At 38.5% G+C, this 25,225-nt stretch overlaps 1 long non-coding RNA gene across 2 annotated transcripts in view; it reads left to right on the top strand.

Annotated features, from left to right (window-relative positions):
- Window positions 1–25,225, top strand: part of LOC140601664 (uncharacterized) — a 364,660-nt gene that overhangs the window by 337,054 nt on the left and 2,381 nt on the right. The window lies entirely within an intron of this gene.

Here is a 25,225-nt window from a genome sequence, read left to right as displayed (position 1 = left end):
GTTTGTGCACTGCACTACCCCAGGAGAACTGCTTATATAGATCCTCATGTATATAGCATCCCTGGAGTTATGAGATATAATTGCCATGCTTGGAGGCATATATCTGGTTATTGAGGGGCTTCTACCAGCTTTTAGTTAAGAATGTCCCATTTAGGGGGCACCTGGGTGGCTCAGTCGGTTAAGTTCCATCAGCCCAGGTCATGATCCCTGGGTCCTGGGATCAAGCCTCACATCATTTGGCTCCCTGCTCAGTGGAGAGTCTGCTTCTCCTTCTCCCTCTGCCCCTCCCCTCCCACCACCACCCTCCCCCCCCCCAACACACAGTTGCACTGTCTTTCAATCTCTCAAATAATTAAAGTTTCGAAAAAAGAATGTCCCATTTGGGGGCACTTCAATGTCTGCAAGAATATCTAGAAAATTAAGTCCTCTTACATTCTCACAATTTCTTTCCTATTCATAGCATTCTAAAGGATCAAATTGTAAGCTGCCTATCAGCATTAGTTTTCCAAAGTTCTTAAAGTGATATGCTCTCATTCCACATTGGAATCCTGTAACAATAGATTGTAGGACTAAAAAATCCTGGTAGATCATCTGGTATATAGTCTCCTTATTTAATAAATAAAGACTGATGTAAGTTGCAATGAATGTCATATAGATTTTTTTGTTATAAAATCATAATATCTGTAGCCAATGTGCCTTTTTCTTATTAAGACTCCATGTGATTATATTAAATGTACATTTACAGGCCATTTTGAAATCTTAAAGGCTACGATATGGATGTAAAATCATTTGTCTCTGAAACAAGAGATAACACAAATGTGATGGGCCCCTCTTAACTGTAGTGGCAGTTTAATATGGAAGGTGTGTCCTTAAGTTATTTTATAATGGATTAACAGTGAACCTAGATTCTCTACAATTTCTTTTTACGTGTTAAGAACTGACCCTAATTTTGACTAGATACTTCATTAATATTCATTTGTATATAATTGCCTTAATTTCAGTGATAATGACTTCAGCTACCAACTGTTTGATTGATGGAACTTGTGTCTTCTCTGGAAAGGAGCTAAGATATAAAAATCACACCATTCATGCATGCCTGGTATTTTTAGCTGCCTTTAATTACTAACCAGCTAAATAAGCATGCAAACCACGCTGTGATTGATAGGATCTCTTGGTTGAAGTGATTTTTTTTCCTCAGAATTTGGAATATGCTTGAATCAATTGAGTACTAAAAATAACTACTGAAAGCTGAATCTTCCAGAATCAGGATGCTCTTGAATAAAGCATCTAACAAGGAAGAATTAACCTGCAATCTTTAAGACATACTGACTGGAAAAAGAACCAACAGAAAGTTCTCATTGAGTGCAGCAGTGTGAAAAAAAAAAAAAAAAGCCTGTAACATGCCAAATCTTTATTTACGGGAGACATGCTAAGTAACATCATGCCAGAAACAAAAGCAGAAATGAAATGAAAGTCATATGGGGCAAAGAGAAGGAACCAGACACAGAGTAAGGAAATGTGCAGTCGAGCCCTATGACCTGAAGACTGGGAACACATGGTAACTCAGAACTGTGTCCAAACCTGGGTGGATGGTAGTACTTCCCATATCACAACCCAGTGCTGATGAGTAGAATTTTGAGGAAAAGTCTACTCCAGAGATCTTTGGATATATCTCTGGTGTGAAAATAAAAACGCTTTCAAACTGAGCACATCACAATAATTAAAAAAGCAAACTGCAACAGCAACAAATCAAATGATAAATCTGGAAAGGTTTGCTGTAGCCAAGAATCTTCTTGGCCAGAACGTGTTTCCAGACACTTCCTTTGTTAATAATAAACAACATTATCCTAAAGAAACATGGTGATTAGAAAGTTGCCACCCTCTGAAAGTGTTTTTACTGTATTGAATATCTAGTGTCTGATAGACTGAGAAGTTGGCTTTTGGTACTTCTTGAATTCCTTTATCTTCCCTCTTTACTATCTGGCCCTAGTTTATCACTGGCAGAGTTTTCTCTCTCTTTCTCTTTCTCTCTCTCTCTCTTTCTTTTCTTTCTCCTTTCTTTCATTCTCTTTTTCTTGGATAAAATCCTAGACTCCAGTTTCATATCCAAGTCCAAAGCACTCAAAATAACCCACATGCCACAATACGCTTTCCTCCAGCCATTCAAAACTTCTGACCACATGGTAAAATAAGGAGAAAAACAATCTGCTGACTTAAGTTTACATTCAGACTTTCTTTCTTCTTCAAGAATATCTGAACTTTTAAAGAAAAATATTTTATAATACATTATGAATCCACGTGGAAGAATTTAGGAGACACTGAAGGGAAGACAAAGAAAAATATTTGAGATTTCTTTTTCTTAAATGCATTCTCTAAGTGACTTAACTAGGTAGGGAGGGTGGGAAAATAATACAAAGAAAATAGCTCTGCTGGACGTATCAAATCCCTTTAATATTTATCAGTTGTGTATTTCTGTAAGACTGTGGGTATTCATTTGCTTTTAAATGTACCTCTCTAAAGGCTGTAGCAAACATAATGACTAAATAGTAAAGGGTCCATTGGTCTTCCCATTAAGTGGGCTCTATCCTAGTGGCATATATTGTCTGTCTTCTCATTCCTGATTCTGTAATTGTGGGGATTCTTGTCTTTCTCTTTCTTGCCTTAGAGAAACCATCAAATACAGAATTGGAGTGGAGGGGAAAAAAAGGATAGCAGTATAAAAGAAAAAAAAAAACAGAAAAAATAAAACTATTTATGATGATCTCCAAGTATGATTTTCAAGATTGGTTCCAAGAAACCTGACCTCAGGACCTGTTTGTTTCGCACATAGGGTAAAATTTCTTCCAGGGACTTCTCAGCAGTTTTTTTTTTTTTTTTTTAAGATTTTATTTATTCATGAGAGACACACAGAGAGAGAAAGAGAGAGAGAGAGAGGCAGAGACAGAGGCAGAGGGAGAAGCAGGCTCCACGCAGGGAGCCTGACGTGGGACTTGATCCCCAGTCCCCAGGATCACACCCTGGATTGAAGATGGCGCTAAACCGCTGAGCCACCCGGGCTATCCTCAGCAATGGTTTTATCAGAAACTTTCAAAGACTCCCTGACACTTCAACTGTGTTACTTCCTTATTTTGTGTAGTGAAAATAACTCAACTTTCTCCTTTCTTTGTAGCACATACTGAAAACAACAACAACAAAAAAGAAAACAAAATAAGAAATAAGAAATAAACCACCAACAGTAAGATATTGCATTTTAGAGTCTGAAGGCCATCCTGGAAAGAAGGGAAGCTGCAATTATGTTAACATATGGAAAAAAGCAAGTTGTTAATGCACTTGATTTCTTTTATTTATATTCCTTCTTTTGTTCCAAATGGCCTTACTGGGCTGTGAGCACCTGATGACACTCTCACACTGTGCCAAGGTATGTTCATTCTGGAACCAGAGATGGAATAGGCCAGTATTTTCAAGTGACAAATAAAAAATGGGGAATTAAATCCCACAGTGAGGGTTATTTTCTATATAAGTACAGAGCTGGCTAAGTCAGGAATCTTTTAGGCCGACTGTGCTAAAGAGGGACAGAGGGTAGCCACTGATCCCAGAGTGAGCTTCCTGTCTTGATTCTTCTTTTTTTTTTTTTTAATTTTTATTTATTTATGATAGTTACAGAGAGAAAGAGAGGCAGAGACACAGGCAGAGGGAGAAGCAGGCTCCATGCACCGGGAGCCCGACGTGGGATTCGATCCCGGGTCTCCAGGATCGTGCCCTGGGCCAAAGGCAGGCGCCAAACCGCTGCGCCACTCAGGGATCCCCCTGTCTTGATTCTTATTTACACATGGCAGTCACTCACATTTGCCACTTCTATAGTTCACCAATTAATCCTGACTCAGGAAAACAGAGATTCTCAGACTGGGTAGCACAGAAAGTATGAATGCTTCTTTGCTCTCAAAGTAATTGTTACACTGAAAATAAGTGTGATAGGTATTAGGAGAAGAAGGTAAATGAAATAGTGCTCAGTAAACACTTATGGAATGACTGAATGGATACAGGCTGTATGTCTTCCTAGAAGTGATGGATTGGGTTTGTTAAGTAGAGAAAAGTGGATGAGACTAGAGGGGAAGAAATAATAGAATGTGTCCCATAGTCCAGACCCTGGGCTACACACTTGCATACATCATATAATATTCAAAACAAACCAATTAAGATGAGTTTTATAAGGTAAAAATTCTAATTTCACATAGGGAAAAAAATGAGACCTAAGAAATTAAATAGGCTTTATTTAGTTATATTGTTAGATGGGATTGTTAGATGGGATTCAGTTAGATTGTTAGCCAGGATGTGAGTCTATTTTTGTCTGATGCCAGTCCTTGATCTTTCATTACTACATTATTTCCACATAGACTGGCTAAGGTCGTCTATGGCCTTTATTCATTTACTCCTCCCCATCTTTATGTATGGAAGTTCTTTCCATCCATTTCTCCAGAGTGCAGCTGAGACATCAACTGTTTTTGAAGCCTTTCCTGATTCTCTAGTTACATATGAGCCCCATCTCTTCTATCTCACATGGCACTTATCCATACCTGTCACACAGCTGACCTTATTCTGCCTCATATAGTCATTCAGGTCTGGCCTATTCCACAGAACTGTAACTTCCTGGAAGAACTATGTTCTAGAACTCTTTGCCTCTACTTCCCTGGAAAGCCTGTTCCTAAATTGTGCTAAATGTTTTTTGAATTGAATTGAGTAGGGAGTCTGGCAATTTTCTTATTATTTACATTATTTGCTTATTAAATTTGTGGATTGGAATGTTTATAACCTGTTCCTCTGTTTTAAGTATAGTTTATAAAATCATCTCAATTGGTCTATGTCTCTATGACAGTCCTGGAAAACATGAAAACAGTCACTTTAGGGAATCCATATATTTGTAAAACTCATGAATCACCTAAGTCTGTTGGTATCATGTGATAAGAAATAGGGAAAGCAGCAAAAGGATGTTTTCAAACATAGTTTTGAGTGAACAAATAGTTGTTGCAGGAGTTCTGTGAAAGCACAGATGATATATAGCCATATTAAACATAGTATTATCCCCTCCTATTTAAAATCTACTACACTCTTTTTTCACATAAGTAGTATTTAGTCAGAGCTATCTGGGTGGAAGGAAGATAAATGAGGACTTACTTTTCAGGGGTAAGGGAAGGTTATCTTGACTGAAATGTTTAAGTTTTCTCACCCTATCTCCCAATTTCAGTAATGGAGTATAATAAATTACCTTCCTGCCTGTAGAAGAATTATTAACATGGATATAATATTACTCACCCCCTCTAGCTCCCTAACATACTAAAACCTTGACAAATATTTCACTCTCTCAATCACTGTGTATTCATCTCAAAGAAGAAAATATCCATGCAAAATATGTTCTCCTATAGGAATACAGATAGAAGGAACCTTTGAAGATCCTTATATCTACTCAGTGGCATCCTGTTACCTACATCTGGCCTAAGGAGCATGTATGAACGATCAGCTGAGGATTCTGAATCCTTGATGTGAGGAGATACCCCCAGTGTAATGGAGGGACAGGCCACACCTCTAGTCCATCAACCCATGTGAATCCATATCGATACATCTTGGGGCAATTGAAGTAGAATTTAGGATACTGTTATGTGTGCCAGAACAACTGACTGTTTTCAGAACCTGAAACATGTTTATCTCTGCATATTGTCTCCCAAGATTTTTTCATTACCAAAAGTCAAGACCTCACTGATGCCTGAGTATGATATGCATTTAGATTGCTTGTCTTTATAGAGAACCACTTACCTGCATTCTTCTTGTACAATTTTTTGTTGTTATGAAATCATTCATTTTTCTCCAAACTTCTAGCATCCTTCTTTCTCATCTTTCTTACATTGTTTATTAATTTCCACTTTGTCTTATAGGTATGTATGGATTAGCTTTTTTAAAGACAGCAAGAGTAGGACCTGTCCTGAGTTAGCTTTGTATCTTTCATGGTTGCTCTAAATATGTTATGAAGAAAGAAGAAAATTGAAAGAAAAAAAGGAAGATGATAACAGAAAAAAATTTAAAAAGGAAAAGGAAAAGATGACTAAATGAAGACTTTCTCAGTATTTTTTTTTAATCCAGGCTTATTAACCCAGAAACAAGATGTGGAAAAAGATAAATATCTTTATCTTTTTAAGTCAGGCATGCTGGATTCATATTCTAATATGTTAATTACTGGCTGTGTGATCTTGGACAATTTAGTTGACCTCTTTGAAACCTAGTTTCTTTCCTAGAGAAATGGGTTTAATAAAACCTAAGTCGTGGAGTTGTTTAAAGATTACACAATTCTGGTGCATTATGAATCACATAGGACATATGGTTAGCAGGCAATGGATGGTAACTATATTGCATTAACCCTTTCTAAGTTGACCTGCTTCCTATGAAACCAATAACTGAGTCCATTTATTCTTTCTCTAAAGCATACACCCTTAATGGAATGCCATTTCCCAGGCCTGCATTACTGTTTGTATTACTAGATACATGACAAATTCAGTAAGCTTCACAGTACTGAGAGATGACTTCACTTTAAATGTTACATGTGCATGTGATCATTAGACCATAATATGGACATGTTTTTGTGAAAGGCAGGAAAGAGCATCCAGTTTGGCTCTTAACATTGAGTTAATTCTAAAGAATTAGGATGATGTTTTTGTAAGGGTATACTATTACCTTCTTTCTAAAAGAAAAACAATTGTCTTTCTGCTCCTGCCTTGCTTTGCCTCTTAATAGACACTGTGATCAGTGTAGCCTTCAGTTTCTCCAAAAAAATAAGACACATTGTTCCACCTAACAACATCAGGACACATTTGATGGCAATAGGCAGGTGTCACGTATTTGGCCCTGTGTTTCATTTGGTTATTTCCCCAAGTAATAGCCTCACCCTTAAGTAGCATGGGGACTGGAGAAATTTCAGGCATCCCATGTGGTCCTAATAACATCCAGGGGGTGAAGGGAGCAACATGTCTCTTTTTTATCTTCTCAGAGAAACTTCATTGGCTCCCCTTCAAATTTCAATGATCAGGGTTGGGTCATATACCCCCTGTAAGCCATTCCCTGGCAAGGGGGAATGGGATGGTCATTGTGAAGTTGAGACATGCTGTATTAAGTAAAGATGGTTATATGAAGCAAAAAGGTTTTCTTTTAGAAACGAAAAGCATGCACAGTACTAGGCAGGCAACCAACAGTGATGACTCTAGTGGCTTTCTGAATATCAAATTGACTTTCTACAACTTTAAAATGGAATCACTGCTCTTTGGTGATGTAATGGAAAAATCAATGTAGAGTTAATGAATTGTTTTTATTGAATAAGTAAAACAAGAGTTAGCTTAGGTTTTTCAGGACTAAATCGGTCATTTCTTGTTTCAAATGTTTGTTTGTTTTTCTCTTCCCATACTGGCCCAAACACTTTACCTGATTTGATAGATAGGTGAGGGAAGGGGATTATTTATAAAATCAATTATGTAGTATTTCAATACTTATATCTTCAAAATATATCTTAATGGCAATATCGAAACTAGATGACTTTCAGGACTTCTTTTTCCCTGGAAAGACAGCTACACAAGCAGATCAGGAGTTGTCTTGCTTTGTCCCTCCCTATCTTCTTTCTTTTTGCATTTCTATGTATAGTTCTCATTTTCTGTTTTAGCTCCACACATTCTTTATTTTAAGCCATCCCTTAGAGTGAAATTCTTATGGGAGGCAGTGCCTGTTTCCCATTATAGGAGTCTAAAGAGTTCAATCAGTAAGCTAACACGGGAACATGTAATCTAGGCTCAACTAAGCTAATACTCCTGCCCAGGGTTTCAAATCAGGGAATAGAAAAACTCAAACCCCCAAAACGCAGTTGAGGAATTATCCACAGATAATAGATGTGTTGAGATTCTAACACATGAGTTGTCAGGGGCATGACCTAGGCTGTGTTTTGTCACCTTGTTTTCTTGATTCCTGCCTGTTTTCTGCATCTGGTTCACTAGAATTCTACTGAATCTGTAAGCTGCCTCATATCCTTTGTTACCTAAATGAGACAGATCTTTGTATGCTTGAATGCATGGATACTTAATAATAGGGCTCTCTTCAAACATAAGAGACTGGGGGATATTTAAAACCAGAAATTAATGTCATATGTCTACCTCTTTCACTTTCTTAATTAAGACTCTAAAGAGTCATGATATATTTGAGTCATATATCCTCTGCCTTTAGTTTGCATCCAGACCATTTCTTCCACCTCTGGGGGTTTTCTCATCAAAAAGAAGGTCCTATCTAGATGACATGTGGACTAAGATTATAGTCCAAGAAAATGGGTATCTTGGATCAGAAATTTCTTTTAAGGCTATTCTTGCTCTGGGGGAAAAATAAAGGAAAGATAAAAAGCCACAGTTATTTTGTGGCTCCAACATTTGTTTTCAGAAGTCTGTTCTGGGCAGGAGAGACTTTTATCCTCACATGAGAAACCTGTCAGCTGGAGGAGAGAGCAGGAAGTCTGCTGGCTTTGCAGAGAACAATAATGCTTTGGTTCCCATTAAATTAATGTATTCTATTTGTAAGCAAAGTAACATTCTCACAAATATGCTCTTTATAATTTTACCAAGTTCTTTTGACTACAATGGTTAAATAGTGTACTCTTTAAAAAACAAACAAAAATATCTTATATGGTGGAAATAAAAAAAATATCTTTAGCATGTGAAAATCTAGTAAAAATTTATTGAGTTCCACCTGTATGTAATTTCCTGTACCACTTGCTATTCTTAAATGGGCTGGTGTTAGGGTAGCAGAAAGCTGTGGTATGTAGTATTTGCCAATTTCTATGTTGTAAATACTATATTCCCACCACCGAGGTTGCTCTCAAGCTTCCAACCTTAATTTAACTGAATGTGGAATTGAGAGATATGCATGATCTGTAGTGTACCTCTAAAATTCCAGAGGTCCAGAGCTTGAGAGTAAGAGAAATGACATTTATCTGATAGCAGTGGGGGATATTTCAAAACAGAAATAATTTTTCTGGGCATTTAGAGTAGGCAAAGCATTAGACATGAGAGAAGCAGGTGAACAAAATGATGGAGCTAGAAGTGGGTAGAGAATATTCTGGAATGGCAGGAATAGGAAGTGAGGGAAAGAGCAGAGAAGAATCAGGCAGGAAAATTGGGAAGGGCATATGTTAGGAAATGGGCATGATAAGTATGGTAGGAGGCAGGACACTGTCAAGGAGAAAAGTGCTAAGTGGATATTTAACATATGGAACCTCTGTGTATTAGAGTGTGCATGGACAGCACCACATGAAAAGTAAAGTCACATTTCTTGGAAAGTATGCTAAATAAACCAGTGGCAGAGGCACTAAGAATTATGCTTTCCAAAGGTCATCCCACCGACGTTTGCCTGTTAGTGCACTGAGTGTCTCTGGACTTAGGTTAAATCTATTTTGTGTCAAAGAAAGGTGCCAGCATTCAGGTGCAAAAGACACATCAATATCTTTGTGCATGTATTATGACTTCAGGATGTCACCAGAGGGATTTCACTGGAGAAAAATACCTGAATTATCTGTGTCCCTTAGCCATTTTGTACCTAGCCAGGCAGCTAGTCTTGCTGCAATGTGCCAGGCCAGTAATTGTACAGGTCCAGAATCTCCAGACAGCAGACATTCATCAGCAAGGTGCATTCTGAGACACAAAAATCCCTGAACAGGGGAGACTGCTTCCAGTATCAGTTATCCCTTCTGTTTCAGGGACTCTTCACTGAGGTAGAGCAGGATAATGATGATGATCTTATGCTCTCTGTGGAGCCCAAGGCACAGGAGGAAGGATTCAGCCTCTCCTTTGTTTTGTCTGCTTGACTGTGCAGAAGACACAAAACAGCTTCAGGACACATTGCATGTTTACTGCCTCTTTTCTCTTCCCTCCCACTCCCATGCAGCACTGATGTTAGACTGCTTCCTTACATTTTATAATCTTAAAGTTGGATGCTGTCTTTGAATCAATATTTCTTTACAGCTTGCCTGGAAGTGATCTTACTCCATCTACCATGTCCTCAGGTGATATCAGGAAGGAACGAAGGCCCCAAGGAAGAGTCTGGCCAGGTTCAAAAAGCAGAGTCAGGTTCATTTACCATCTTCAACTGCTTTACCCCTAAAGGGTCTTGACTCATAGTGATTTAACATACAGAGCATGAAGGGAAGGTATCTGTAGGACAAGGGTGTGACTGGTGAAGAGAGGACCCAGGTAAAATCAGAGTAGTAGCTCATTAACAGAAGCAGGTGTCTATAAAATTGAGCTCTGTTCCTTTGCAGCCATCATGCCTGTTTTAAACTTGAGCTGAAAACGTAAACAATGAAGCAAATCTGTTGGATATCCAACAGATTTTTACTGATGGCTCTGCTGCTCTCTGCACACTGGGATCCTGTCTCAGGTTTGGTCCTTCCCTATGAAGAAGGGCCTTAGTATCCTGTGCCACATCTCAGCTATTTTACATTATCTGTAGATTTGGGGGGATGGTAGAGCCATATTGCCTGGCAGCTAATTCCTAGGCCATAAACCACAGTCATACTGGAAGATGATCATGGCCCGTGAGCTGCCTCCTATTGCTTTCCTTGTGTTTTTGAAAGAAAGATCATTTGACCTCCTATAATCCAGTCCCTTCTCCTCAGCTATATTCACTTATCCTTGGACACAGGTTCTTTCTACACACAGGCTCTGAGAACACTTCATTCCCTTATCTGGGATGTTTAGTCACAGTCAGGAATGAGATAGCCCCAGAAACACATGCTGTGTCTATCACGTACCACATTGCTCTGAAGTTCTCCCTGCACATATCTGTCTCTTTCTCGTGGGTGGGGAATGTGGCCCATTCATCTCTGTGCATCTGTCACCCAGCACAGGGCATGACAAACATTAGGAGATTTAATAAGTGGTTGGATTTCATTGCTATGAACTAGCTAGGTAAAATATCGGATTAAGGTTCTGCCTTGCAGTCTCCTCCCTGCTAGTACTTCAGTCCTAGGTCTGGAAAAGTAATAATGAATTAAAGGCCCAACACCTGCTACTAAGGCCCAGCTAATTACAAGTCCCACCCTGATCAAGAATTCCCTGCTCTACCTGGTTCCATTATTAGCCCATCCCAAGGGTAAGATGGGAAGGCTAGATTCTGAGACCAAATATGGGAAGGAACATGTAGATGTTTATTTGGCTGCTGTTTGTCATCCAGCTCAAGCACCTTATATTCCTAGAGCTTTTTAAAGCCTTATTATCTACCTCACCTTTTCCTGTAAAATATAGCTAGGAAATAGGCTTCAGGCTTCCCCAAGTGCCTTGAGGCAGTGTTATGTAGAGGAGAGAAAAAGTCTTAGGACACAGAAGACCTAAAAGCCTCTGAATATTTGCCTCCATCCTTCCCCCAACTAGCTGAGCAAAAGATAAAGTCACTTCAAACTCTCTGGGCTTCAGTTTTTTCTTTTCTTTTTTTTTCCCATTTTTATATTCAAGAGGCTGCATAGATTATTCTGATGATGACACTCTACAGTTCCTAGATTCTGTAAATCTTTGATTCTAGCTCTTCTTCTCAAAACATCAGTGTAATTAGGTTATTTGGATTTAAATGAGCCTATTCTTACCTATTCTGAGCAAATCCAATAGTGTCGATAATTGTCTTCTTTCAAAACTATGAAGCTAATATCTTCTCTAAGGCAAGGTTATTGGTATTTTACTGCCTCGAATACAGATTTATTAAGTGCTCCACCAAGGTACACCGTGATCACCCACACCCCAAAATAGCCATTATTTTGGTGTAAAAAAGAAAATTGAGCAATGCAAGTTTATGGTAGTTAAGCGGAAGAGAAGCCAGAACTTTTGCACACCCTTTGTAAAGTGTTTGTTTACATGCCAGTATCTGGAGTTACTCTTTTCATGTGGCTCCCAATCTCAAGCAGTATTTTTAATTCACAGAGTTAAATCCAGCTAAGTTTGGAATTTGTCGCAACATGTCACCAGAGGGACTATATATCTCTCTCTTTCAGAGGAGAAGCCAAGCACAGCAGTTCAATTAAACTAGCACTAAGTCCTGCACTCCAAAGACTGAAGGGCCTGAGGGAAAGGCGTCAAGGGGAGAGTTATATGCTCCTGTTCACCCCTTTTGGATAGAAAAATCATGGTGTTTGTGACCAGAAAATTGAAACAGAATGAGATCCAAAATGGCAGCCACTGCCTTCTTTTCTATTAACCTCCAGGCTGGAGTGCTCTATAGAAGGAAGAGTGACCAAGATTAATTACCTTTTGGATCTCAGTGCATTGTTTCACTAACGTAAGACGGCTTTCTGAAAAGTTTGCGATTCCCACCAAAAAAAAAAAAATTGCCTAAGATTATAAAAGTCATTAGAATGGAGGCTTTTAGACTAGCCAAGCAAACCAGGTATCTGAAAAATAAAAACAAAAACAAAAATCTGCTTCTAGGATTTCAGAATAAATGAGAGATGAAATGGTAGAACTGCTATGATAATTATTGGCTCTCGAATTAATGGTAATAATTACCCTAGCAAATTGCCATGTTACTGTTCAGTGAACAAGTTCATAATTTAATCCTACATTGTTTATTTTTTTAAACCATTTTCTCTCTATGTGTATGTCTTGAGGCTAGAGCTTCTTGCTTTAGAATAATTTGTTCTTTAATCCTCGCTAACCTAAGCCCTTGCTGTGGATAATGAGAGTAAAATGGTTGAAGGAAAGTAATGAACATCAATCTTGTGTCCTGCACAAACAAATCTTGAACATCTCATCCAGAGACATCTGTCCCCACACTGTCGTGAGACAATGAATTGTGATCTTCAGGTCACATTCTAGACTTTTCTGAGCCCCGAGAAGATGGCTGACATGAAGTACAGCTGTTTCACTTCACTTTCTGTAAAACTCTAAGTGGCCTTTTTCTAAGCTCAAGCTATATAGCCTCCAGTTAGAGGAACTTTCCCTAACGTAAAAGTGGAATTATTGACTTTACTCTGCCCTGGACCTTTTCTGATTCTCTGTCTTCTTGTAGGAATCATTCCTTTAGCTTTGATATATGGTATCATTTTCCCAAAAGGCATCAAGACCTGCTTTTAAAAATTGTTATTGTGTTTTATTTGCAGTTCTTGTCATTGCTGTTTTGAGCATGTAATCTTTGGGGTATTTGTTTAATCATCAGATCATTCAATAGAAATTCACCAGGCTTACATGAGGTGCCCAGTTTTGTGATCAAGAAATACATTAAAATGTATTCTACATGTATTAAAACCAAAATGGGCAAAAAAGATATATGGTTCAAACTGATAATTGTGAAGTGAAATAGCATAATCTCCAATGTGGGAAGAATTTCTATACATTGGGGAGGGTGAGGAAAAACCTGACATTGAGATGAAATTTAAATTTGTCTCAGTATAATTTATCGTGGCATAATCGATGAATACATAGAGGAGGGAAAAAGAGACACTATCCTAAATAATGAAAGACAAAAACCAGGAGAATTCTTATAAGAAAAATACTCCAATATTACTGATAATGCAGGAGTGGTACTAAATTTCAAAGCAGGGAGTGCAGAGAGGACTGTGTATATGAGTGGAAGTGCAAGATACTTAGGAAGGCATATAGCATCATACTTGACGCTAAATAGTTGTTGAATGAGTTATGTGTCAGGTAGTACGTGGACTGTTTGAATGCATGGGTTTTGGAGTCATTAAAGTTATACTTTAGGGTCCTTTCTTTGCTATTTTTTTTAAATGGTGGTTTTAATATTTTTTTTTTTAATTTTTATTTATGATAGTTGCAGAGAGAGAGAGAGGCAGAGACACAGGCAGAGGGAGAAGCAGGCTCCATGCACTGGGAGCCCGATGTGGGATTTGATCCCGGGTCTCCGGGATAGCGCCCTGGGCCAAAGGCAGGCGCCAAACCGCTGCGCCACCCAGGGATCCCCTTTCTTTGCTATTGATGGGAACTTGAGCAAGTTACCCAACCCCTAAAATTCAACTTTCTCATCAGTAGGATCGGTGTGGTTCTTATAGTTGTATCAAGTAGGATTTTTGTGAGGTGGAAATGACCTAATGTATATACAATGCTTGGTAAGTTATGTGGACATTGTAACAAGTTACTAGTATTATAAATTTTGTAATATTGTTATTATACAGATACAAAAGGTTTTGTGAGTATATATATATTTGTGAGTATATTATATATATGTGTGTGTATATATATATATATAAAATGTTGGAGAAAGGTATATAAACATTAATATGGAAGTGAATATATGTGGATGTAGCACCAATAAGTAGAAGAGAAAAAGAGCTGATACCTCTTCACTTTGAAATGCTGAGGAGCCCTTTACTTAGCCAATGACACTGGCTTTGGGGAAGGACTTCTTGAAATTAAAATACTATTTTAATTTCCCAGTGCATCAACGTCCTGACTACCTGTTTGGCCAACAATTAACTATCTTGGAGCCAACTTTACTGAACTTATCCAGGTAGTTTTTCCAGGATGATAAGATCACGAATTAGGACATTATTTGTCTCAAAGCCATTTCAATTTCTCAAATGTGTCATAAAGAGTAACAGTCATTCTGACAAATGTCATTTTACCCACATTTGCTAGATAACCTTAGTTTTGCAGTTCCTTTAGACAGCTGTAAACTTCTTGTTCTGTAATTCCATACAAGTTTCTTATCTTTTTAACACAAGAGAACCCTCCACTGCAAATTAATTTAGGGAAATTGAAAGTCTTTTTTCTCTGTTCACCTGTTTGTAAATGATAAGGGCCATAAACAACAGTTTTAATAATTCGGTCCTTTGCCCAGGAGCAGCAGTTGATGATCCCAGCCATCATCTCATCCCACATGAGCTGATCCTCCATTTCAAGCCAACACTCACTTTCTGTGATGAAATGCAAGGGCTCATCCCAATTTAATACATGGCTTCCTTCATATGGAACATGCGAACCAGAATATCTGCTACAGTCCAGGGCTGTGAGGGTTCTTCTCTGCACCAGACTGCAAGGGAGGAAAATAAATGGGGAAAGATGTTGCACTTATTTATTAAAACGGTTTAGGTAATGCTTTTATTTTTTTTTTTTACTCCATTTCATGGAATAGCTATTGCTAGAGGGATGTGAGATGAAAAGGACAATGGGCAAAGGAACCAAGAACAATAGTACCAAAAGACTCTTTAGAGTCTAGGACAGATCGGATTTGAATGATGAAAGCAAACTGTAAGTTTGCCATGACGTTATTTAGAAAGGAGCAGGTGCTGTTTAGGAGACAAAAGACCTATTTCTTTATAAAAAAAAAATCAGGACCCAAATGAATCAGTATTTAAAGCACCCATTCAAACTCCCACACATAAAATTTTAATTGGAGGCTGGAAAGCTCTGGAAGCAATGCCTGGGTATTAATTCGTTTTATCTTTTATCATCTCTGTCTTGGGACCTTTAGGGCAGGTGTTATGGTACTTGCTGTGGCCTGTCCATGCTGGCTCAGCCACCTCTGCACCTTCCCCAGCCCTCAGCTATGACAGACCTGGCTGGTTTCTATATGGATCTTCTGGTAAGGGCTTATTAGAGCACATTTCACTCTTTGAGCTGAATTAAATAGTGCTTGATTTTCAGCTTAGGGAAAATAACATGTTAAAATGAGTTTATTTTTAAAAATAATGGCATAAGCCAGTTTTACATGGAACACCCTGGATAAATCCACAAGCACTCTCTGAACTCAGAAGCAGATGTCCTACCCTCTGGACCTACAGGAAATATCCACTAATTAAATTTAACTCTGATGTAAACAGCTATTTTCCAGTTTCTCTACTAAAGTTCCCTAAATCAAAATGTCTATCCTTGGAAAAATAAAAATAATTCCACTGAAGTTATGATTCTTCTAATTTTATTTAAAAAACTTCTGAAAAAAATCAACAAAATTTATATTAACAAAATAAAGAAGAATCATGTGATCATTTCAATAGATGCAAAAACTTTTTTTAAAGATTTATTTATTTATTTTAGAGAGAGAAAGAGCAAGAGGAGGGCCAGAGTTGAGAAGGAGAGAAAAAAATCTCAAGCGGACTCCTCATTGATCATAGAGTCCAATGCAGGGCCTGATCCCAGGACTCTGAGATCATGTCTTGAGCTGAAATCAATAGTTGGAGGCTCAACCAACTGACCACCTAGCCACCCCAAAAATGTTTTTTTAATTTATTTAATTTAATTTATTTATTTTTAAAGAATTTATTTATTTATTCATGAGAGAGAGAGAGAGGCAGAGACACAGGCAGAGGGAGAAGCAGGCTCCATGCAGGGATCCCGACGTGGGACTGAATCCCAGGTCTTCAGGATCAGGCCCTGGGCTGAAGGCAGCACTAAACTGCTGAGCCACCCGGGCTGCCCATTTTTTTTTTTAAAGTTTAACATCCCTATTAATGATAAAAAAAAAAAAAAATCAGACATGCCAGAAATAGAAGAGGAATTTCTGATTTGATAAAAAGGCATCTACCAAAGCCTATAGTTAGCATCATATATAGTGTGAAAGAGTGAATGTTTTTCTCCTAATATTAGGATCAAGCCAAAATTTTCTTCTTTCACTAATCCATTCAATGCTGAACTGGAAGCTCTAGCCAGTGTAATAAAGAAAGAAAAATAAAAACGTGCACCTACGAAAAACAAAATTATAAAATTATATCCATTCATAGAAGACATAAAAATGCCAAAAAATTGATAAAAACCTTCCTAGCACTAATACATGAGATTTACAAGGTCACAGCATACAAATATCACAAAAATCAATTGTAGTTTTCTATACTAACAATGAGCCATTGAAATTTAAATTAAAAAAAAAAGTCGTTTACAACAACACCAAAAAAAAAAAAAAAAAATGAAGCAGGTATAAATCTAACAAAATATGTGTGAGATCCATATACTGAAAACCCCAAAACAATAATGAAAAATATGTTTTGACTAGTTGTGTGGCTCTGGGTAAAATCATAAACTTTTCCTTAACCTCAAAAACCTAAACTATTAAACAAAGTCCCCTGCAATTCTATGCAAACACACTGCTTTTGTGTAATATCAGTCAAAGCCTATAATAATACTTAACATTTATTTAGCACTTATTATATAGCTACTATAAACACTTACTATGCTAAGCTGTTAACATGCAATATCTAATTTAAAAATCACAATAACTCTATGAGGTTGATGTTATTATTATCCCCAAATTACAAATTAAGAAACTGAGGCTAAGAGAGATTATATAATTTGCCAAAAATCACACAGTTAGTGTCAGAACTAGGAATTGCTTCCATATGTCTCCAGCTGTATCTGCCAAGTTCTTACTGTACACCATTTGCATGGTGAGGTGGCTGGCAGGAGATGGAATAGGGCCCTTTAAAGCACATGCAGATGGTAGTGTGGCTTCTGCAACCTCAGGGATCATGGGACTTAAGGTTGATAGCATTCTTCCTCCTATTGGCATTCTTATTTGGGGCCATCATCAGCTTCTATGTTCTGTAATTTTGGGGTATATGTACCAGTGGGCCTTATTGTCAGGAGGAGATGTTATGGTTTTTAATGTGCCCCCTTTGTGTGGTCTTCATGGTCTCTTCTACATCAAGTCCTGACCTGCTGTTGAGCCCATATTTGCCAAATTTGCCTTCTTTTCAGACTTTTAAGGTTGGATGGAGCTTGAGTCTATCTCTCAGCAACTAACTCCAAGTCTGGAAGGCAGTACTGAGCCTGCCACTAGGATGGGAAGTAGTTGGATGGCTAGCCATCCTTTCCCTCAATCAACTCCAAGGCTGTATAAAGCCCCAGGTAATGGTGTGAGCCTCCTCCCCAGTAAATATGGTCCAGCCGATCCTCCAAAGCCCCATATTTACTGTCAGTGCTTGGTGTTTGCAGCCTATTTCCCAGTCTTGAAATGCAAAGTGCGTTGTATCTAGAAACTGACAAGTGAAGATTTTTATCCATTTGCTGTGTCTGGTGTGATAGCACAAGCAGTGTGTTTTATACTTAAAACACAAGCTGGTTTTATATTAAAATGCATGCAAGTTGTAAGCTCGAGCCTAGGGAAGCTAGTTGATGAATGCATCTTGGTAGGCAATTAAGAAAGGGACAAGATAATGCAGGGAAATTATATTTCTCTCGTTTTGCACAAGATTCAGTGTCGTTCTCTTCTAATATATCAGCTACTTCTATCCTCATGCCACATTGGAATTTTCCTTCTTGAAATTTATGGGTGCACATTGGCTATGTATCATTGCTTTTATTTAATTTCATGGCAAACACAAGCGCATCCACACTCCCCTCTAAGCTGCACCTTGCTGCAAACAACAAATCGAAGAAACATATGCCTTCACTTGGAGGATAAAACAGGGAATAAACATTGTTCCAAGGCAGGGGGTGGGGGTGGAGGGGGTAAGCTTCTCCAAATCCTTCTCTCTGGATCACACAAAGCTGACTCACAGCACACCAGGGCTTTCTGTGTTAACAGGGAGTCCACTGCAACTCTGGCCATTGAAGGATTGCTTAAAAAATGATTTCTGTAGTTATGCTAATATACACCAAATTCCCAGAAGACTAGATATGGCCTGGAAATTCAGCTACCTCTCAACTGCAGCGTATGTTTGTCTCTTTACAAGTAAATTCCAAACCCCCATTTTGCAGGGCTCTCATGAGACCCAGTTTGAGAGTGGATCTCAGTGCTTTTGTAATGTCTGTGGAAACACTCAGCCACATCCTCACTACGGGAAGGTGGCTGACAGCAGGGAAAGCATCCCTGCCTCAAATCCCTGTCAGTAGTCTCCCATGGTTTATGACATTCCTGTGATATTCCAAAGCGTTATGTCTGAGTTTTAAGGATTCACATTAGGACTGAACACACTTATTCTCTGAGGGTCAGAGCACAATATACTGCAAAGGTGTTAATAGGCAACAACAACAGCCAGCATTTATTAAGCACTTATTTTACACTAAAGCATTCTAAACATTTAATGTCTTTGATCACATTTAACCCACACAACAACCTTCTATGTTAGGTCCCCGTAATGCCTCCGTTACATATATAGTTGAAAAACTGAGACATGAAAAGATGCAGTCACTTATACGAAGTCATTAATCTTTTAAGTAGCTGACATAGGACTCCAGCCCCGGTCTTTCTGACTAACCTTTGTGATCAGTCATGGGACTGTACTACCCCTCCGGCAACTGTCACTTCCAAAGTGATAATTGGTGTCCCAAATTAGACTTCCGGCATCTGACAGGCTCAGAAGAAGTGAGATAACGAATGGCAAGTTCTGATGGGTAGAGGAAAGAGGAAATTGTATGTTAGCAGACCCTTTGTCTTAACACAATTTGAATATCTCATGTCTCAGCTACAAAATAATATATAAAGGATTTTAATCAGATAAGAGAATAAGAAACAGCAGTGTGCGCTGGGTGTACACTGGAGAAGGACACATGCTAGGCCATCATTGAGTTTAAGTCTTGTGTTTTCCAGCAGTTTCTAATCAGTCACATCTGAGCTAAGAGGAGATTTCACATCTGAGCAATAAGTGGGACCAGGGACGGGGGGGACCATGTCCCCCAGGGTATGGGGGAGTGGCACTGTTCTTAGACTAGGGGCAACATTCAAAATATTTAAAAGTGTATAGTATAGCACAGGGCCTAGCCACAGCTCAGATGGTGGCCCTCGTGTTGGAGAGAGGCCCTGAAGGTCTCCTGAGAGAAGCACTGAAAAATCATGGAGGAAGGGCTAGGGTGGCAGGGAGGTTGGAGCTTACATTGTGGTTATGTACACAACAGGATGGGAGATTCCTTATATTTTAGCCACCAGCGTGGGTACAGACCCCCTGAGTTTCAGCTCAGCTTGTACAGAAGGGAAGTGCCTGTATGTCAGAAGGTATAGTTCAAAAGCGCAGCAGGGACAGTTGTAGATCTTATATCTAGCCCTTGGCGGGGAGAGTTTTGCCAGGTCCAGATGAACACAGGATTCTCACTCCCCCTCTGTCATCCCTGGGTGTTGTTAGGACCTGCCTCTCCTTTCCCTCTCTCAGTTGTAAGAAGCTATAGCCTTCCCTGGGTCAGTCCTGGCAGAGGAAGCCAGGGCCAAAGCCAGCTCAGAGGCCCCAATGAAGCGTCAGGAGTTACTCTTCAGCCTTCATTCTGAGGTTTAGTGAGCCCTGGGCAGCCCCATCCCTCTCCTCACCCCTTTAGCCTTTCTTCACTCCTGCAAACCAGCTTGTTCTCCATGACTACACTTCCTGCCAGGCATTGGGCTTCCTCTCTGGGTCTGGGATGGGTCCTCAATCCAATTGTTCTATTGGGTCCTGCCCCTGTAAGAAAGGGTCCTCGCTGGCCTTACCCCAGTGATTCCTGGATCTCAACGATGGCAACAAAATTAGATCTTACATATACAAATTAAGCCACACGGTTCAAATCCTAGCTCCAGTCCTTTCTAGTTGGCTATCCTCAGGCAAGTTATTATTTTTTTTTCCTTATAGAAACCATAACACTCCACTTCCAGAATGCAGATGTGATTTGAGAAACAACGTTTTGTTTTCAGCATGTACCTATAAGAGTCACACATTAGTATGTAACTAATCCCTGAGAATCAACCACTCCAACATAGTATTGTGGGAAAAATAATTTATGAACAGTTATCTTGTTCCCTTGAACATTCATCTTTCTGTTAAAAGATGCGTGTCCCCCAAGATTCAGCCCATCCTCCCTGTTCCGGGTCTCCCTTCCAGCAACCCACCCTCAGTGCTGCCCCATGAGACACACCTCTCAAGGACTCCAAGCCTCTCTCGGTCTTGGTATACGGCACATAGATAATTCTCTCACCAAGTCATGAAGTCCTTTGAGATCAGGAACCGTGTCTTATCTTTTCTAATTTCTAATTTCCCAAATATCTCACATATTGGATGGTGCTCAGTGCAAATTGCGAAGATGAATGGATAAAAGAAAACAAATAATTATTTCAAAAATGCTCCTATTTGATCCATCTTTTCAATGGAGCAAAAATTAGCTTCACGTGATGAAAGAACCAAGAATCAGCTGAGGTGAAATGATTTGCTTAACGAGAGTCAAAGGGAGAAATATCAGCATGATTCTAGGCTGGAACCCAGGTCTCAAAAAGTCAGCACTATAGCCAGTGTCTCTCACCTCCCCATCCTTTACTCCTTTCAGTTATATTTTGCTACTAGATACATTGTCTGAAATTTGTGTTTTCTACTTCAATACACTTCACTGATGTGCAATATTATCTTGAGCCAGACATATAGGTCCTTGATGTCACAAAGTGGTAATTATTGCAACACAGAAAAAAAGAAGTGTGCAGTGTGTTTTTGGAGGCTCGCTCCCTGTTATTAATTCAGGTGCCGAAGGTTGTGACACTTGTCATCTGAAAGATAATTTTCCTCAGATTTAATAATCGCAGTTAAGTCTCAGATTTGATTTTAATTTCAGACCTTGATGTCATGAAGTATTAATTATCTCCATTACCTACTGATAATATTCCTGCAAACATGCACATGCTTGATTGGCAGGAATTTTTTATTAATTTACCAAGATGAACTAAATTAGAAAAGCCCATTTATCTGCACAATTCCACAGACGTATCTGCTATTTCAAATGGAACAAAATCCTACCCAACTCACAAATCCTAGTATAGAGGGTCAGATTGTGTGAGGGTGGCTGACTCTTGAAGAGATTGATTGACACATATTTCATTGTCTGATCTACCTGAGTTTGCTTTAAAATGAGTGAGAAAAACCTTTGGGACTAATTAAGATTCTTATAAGTAAAGTAATGAGAGAAATTTTCCATGTCTACTTGAAATTTTCTCCCTATTTCCATGCCTAGGGTTTTTCTTGGGGCCAGCACACTCACACCTCACTTAAGGAACCTCATTTATTTTCACGGTGCTTTAATCACGTAGAGAAAAAAAAAAAGCCTGATGATTGCTAATATTTTATGTTAAATGAATCGGTTTCTCTTAGCTACCTACCATACAGCCAAGCAGAAAGGAAAAACTACATCAGTGAAATGTCATGCCATCACTTGACAGGGTAGGAACCTTGGGATTTGAGGGAGCCAACCCTGCTTATCCCCTGTCCTTTGTCACTTACAAGAGTAACATAGTTTGACTTGGATAAATTCCTCCCTATAAAATGAATATTTATGAAATTAAGGAAGAACGATTTAGCTTTAGCTGGATTCTCCAACACAAGAATGTGATATGGATAGTTTCTTGACCCTCCTACTGAAGCATATCTTTGCCAAATGACTTTGTAAGAACAGTGCATTCTGGTTCTGCATCAGCAGAGAAAACTCTTTGCTTAGGCTTGGGAATAACAATGCAGAATAATAAAACAAAGAAATTCCAACACTGCCTTTTACTTATATAACCCCTCCCTAAGGAGTGCAGCTGCATCATATGCATACACATAAGCAAGCAACACAACCTTAGATAGTGTTCAGGGGGAAAAATAATTTAGTCCTGCTCTGTCATCTACAGGGCAGATTGGAGTTTGGGGGATAAAGTCCAGCTAGGGTAAAAATGCTGTCATAGAGAATCCCAAATCAATTTATAAGAGAGAATGATTGTTGTATGTGATTTGGAGCTAAGGCAAACATCTTTTTATTTTAAATATTTACCTTCCAAATTACTTCAGCTTCTGCTGTGATGAAAGTCCATATCCTTTTTGTCCAAAGGTAACCATCTGGATTTTCTGAAAAATAATATGTTATTAGAGTTGTTTTCAAGAACCTTTAAAGATATTTGAGAGGGAGTTGTTGGAAACAGGGCCCCTGACCCCTGAACATAGCCATGCTCTCCTTTCCTTCTCCTTTTCTCTTTCTCTTCCTCTCCTGGCCTGACTGCTGCCTGGGTCTATCAGCTATTGGCTGAGATCTATCTTGTACTTGGTGGTCAGCCCTCCAAAATAACATGTTGAGGCCATTCGTTTCCAGTCATGGTAAGGCACAAGTCCAATGCCGAAGAAACCCCAGAAAGTGAAACGGGCCAAAAATGGAAAGATCTAGAGAGGAGTTTACCATACAGAGATCTCACCTAGTACTTGGTTTTGTTGATTCCAGAAAGGATTAGATGGAGCTTTATAAAATGATAGAATTCTTTCTTACCTCTACAGACTGGGAGAGTCGAAGGTAAAGAGAGTATTAGGAAGGATTTATCTACATAGTTCACCAGGGAGGCAGCCTTTCTGCTTCTTTCCTCCTGGCCCATAAGGGTAATCATGAGTAAGAAACTTCTTGCCACTGGACTAGAACTTCCAGAAGTGAGTTCTATAAAGCCTTAAGTGTTAAGTTCAACTTTATGAGAAGTTAATAGAGATTATGAGCAAAAAAAATCTCATGTTTATATAAAATGCCAGGTAAAATAAAGTCAAATGTTTAATAATTGCAGAACTTCTCAGTGCAATTTTGTATTTAATGTATTTTGTTGTTGCTGTAAATATTCAAGGAGAGATATATATACTTTCCTAAACTGCTACAACTACAGATTACTTATAAACTATTCAATACCAGTTGAGAAATGTTTCCCTGGACTTGACGTTAGTCCCATAAAATACAAGCATGATTTTATTCTTGGTTTAGGGATGTACTATATTTAAGATATCTTTATTCATTCAGTCATTACACTTATTTATATAACATAGATTGATGCAATTCTCAGTATTCAAAATAATGTAAAATAAAAGACTTAGTTTTTGTCCTTGCGAAGCTAGCAATCTCCCTGAAGAATCAATTTGTACACATAGAAGTCAAATTCAATGGATAATAAGAGCTGTGTTTCTTTCATCACCGGTAAGACTGGGCAAATGGAAAACCATGTTTTGACTCTCTATGAAGTTTGATTCTATTAGATACTTTGACCTAAATTGTTCTTTAAGTTTCTCTCTTCTCGACCGATCCCTTTTCTCTGAATTGGATCATCTTAGCTACTTCATAGCTCTGATATAGGCTTCCCTAAGATCTAGGAAGAGTCAGTTAATACTCAGGTAATTGAATTTGGTTTCCACTTTGAATCTATATTCAGCATTCGATTTCATATTAACAGTATCCCATCTTTAGCCCATGTATGATCCTCTGGAACAGTGCTGGTAGCTAGAAATATAATGTGAGCCATGTATATGATTTTAAACTTTATAGTAGCCATATTAAAAAATAAAACAAGTGAAATTAATTTTAATAATGCTATATTTAACCTAAAATAATAAAAATACTATAATTTTATCATATAATTCTGTACAAATTATTAGTATGGTATTTTACATTCTATTTATGTACAAAGCCTTAGAATCCAAAGTGTATTATAATTATGGCACATCTCAATTCAGACCAGCCACGTTTCAGGTACTCAATAGCCACACATGGCTAACGGCTGTCTTATTGGAGAGCACAACTTTTTAAAAATTTTAACTCCTGTATAGTTAACATACAGTGTTACGTTTCAGGTGTACAGTATAATGATTCAGCAATTCCATATATTACTCACTGACCAGCATGATGAGTGTACTCTTAATCCCCTTTACCTGTTTCACCCATCCTGCCACTCAGTGGTAACTCTGGTTACCAACCCTCTGGTAGCCATCACTGTTCTCTATGCTTAAGAGTGTTTCATGAATTCTCTCCTTTTTTCTTTGTTCATTTTTTTAAGGGTGAGTGTGCAGAGGGAGATGGAGAGAGAGAATCTTTAGCAGGCTCCATGTCCAGAGTGGAGCCCAACACAGGGCTGGATCTCATGACCCTGAGATCATGACCTGAGACAAAATCCAGAGTTGGACACTTAACTGATTGAGCCACCCAGGCTGCCTGTTTGTTTTGTTTCCTAAATTCCATATATGAGTGAAATCTTATAGTATTTGTCTTTCTCTGAACTGACTTATTTCGCTTAGCATAGTACTCTCTAGATCCATCCACATTGTTGCAAATGGCAAGATTTCATTCTTTTTATGGCCAAATAATACTCCATTTTATATAAATATACCTTGACTTCTTTATCCATTCATCTATTAATGGAAACCTGAGCTGTTTTCGTAGTTTGGCTATGTTGCCAATAAACATAGGGGTGTATATATCTTTTTGAATTAGTGTTCTCATATTCCTTGGCTAAACACCCAGTGATAGAATTTTTGTATTACATGGTAATTCTATTTTTAACT

Source organism: Canis lupus, chromosome 12 (assembly GCF_048164855.1).
Source record: "Canis lupus baileyi chromosome 12, mCanLup2.hap1, whole genome shotgun sequence".
NCBI classification, from domain to species: Eukaryota; Metazoa; Chordata; class Mammalia; order Carnivora; family Canidae; genus Canis; species Canis lupus.
This window is presented reverse-complemented; position numbering and strand designations above follow the sequence as displayed.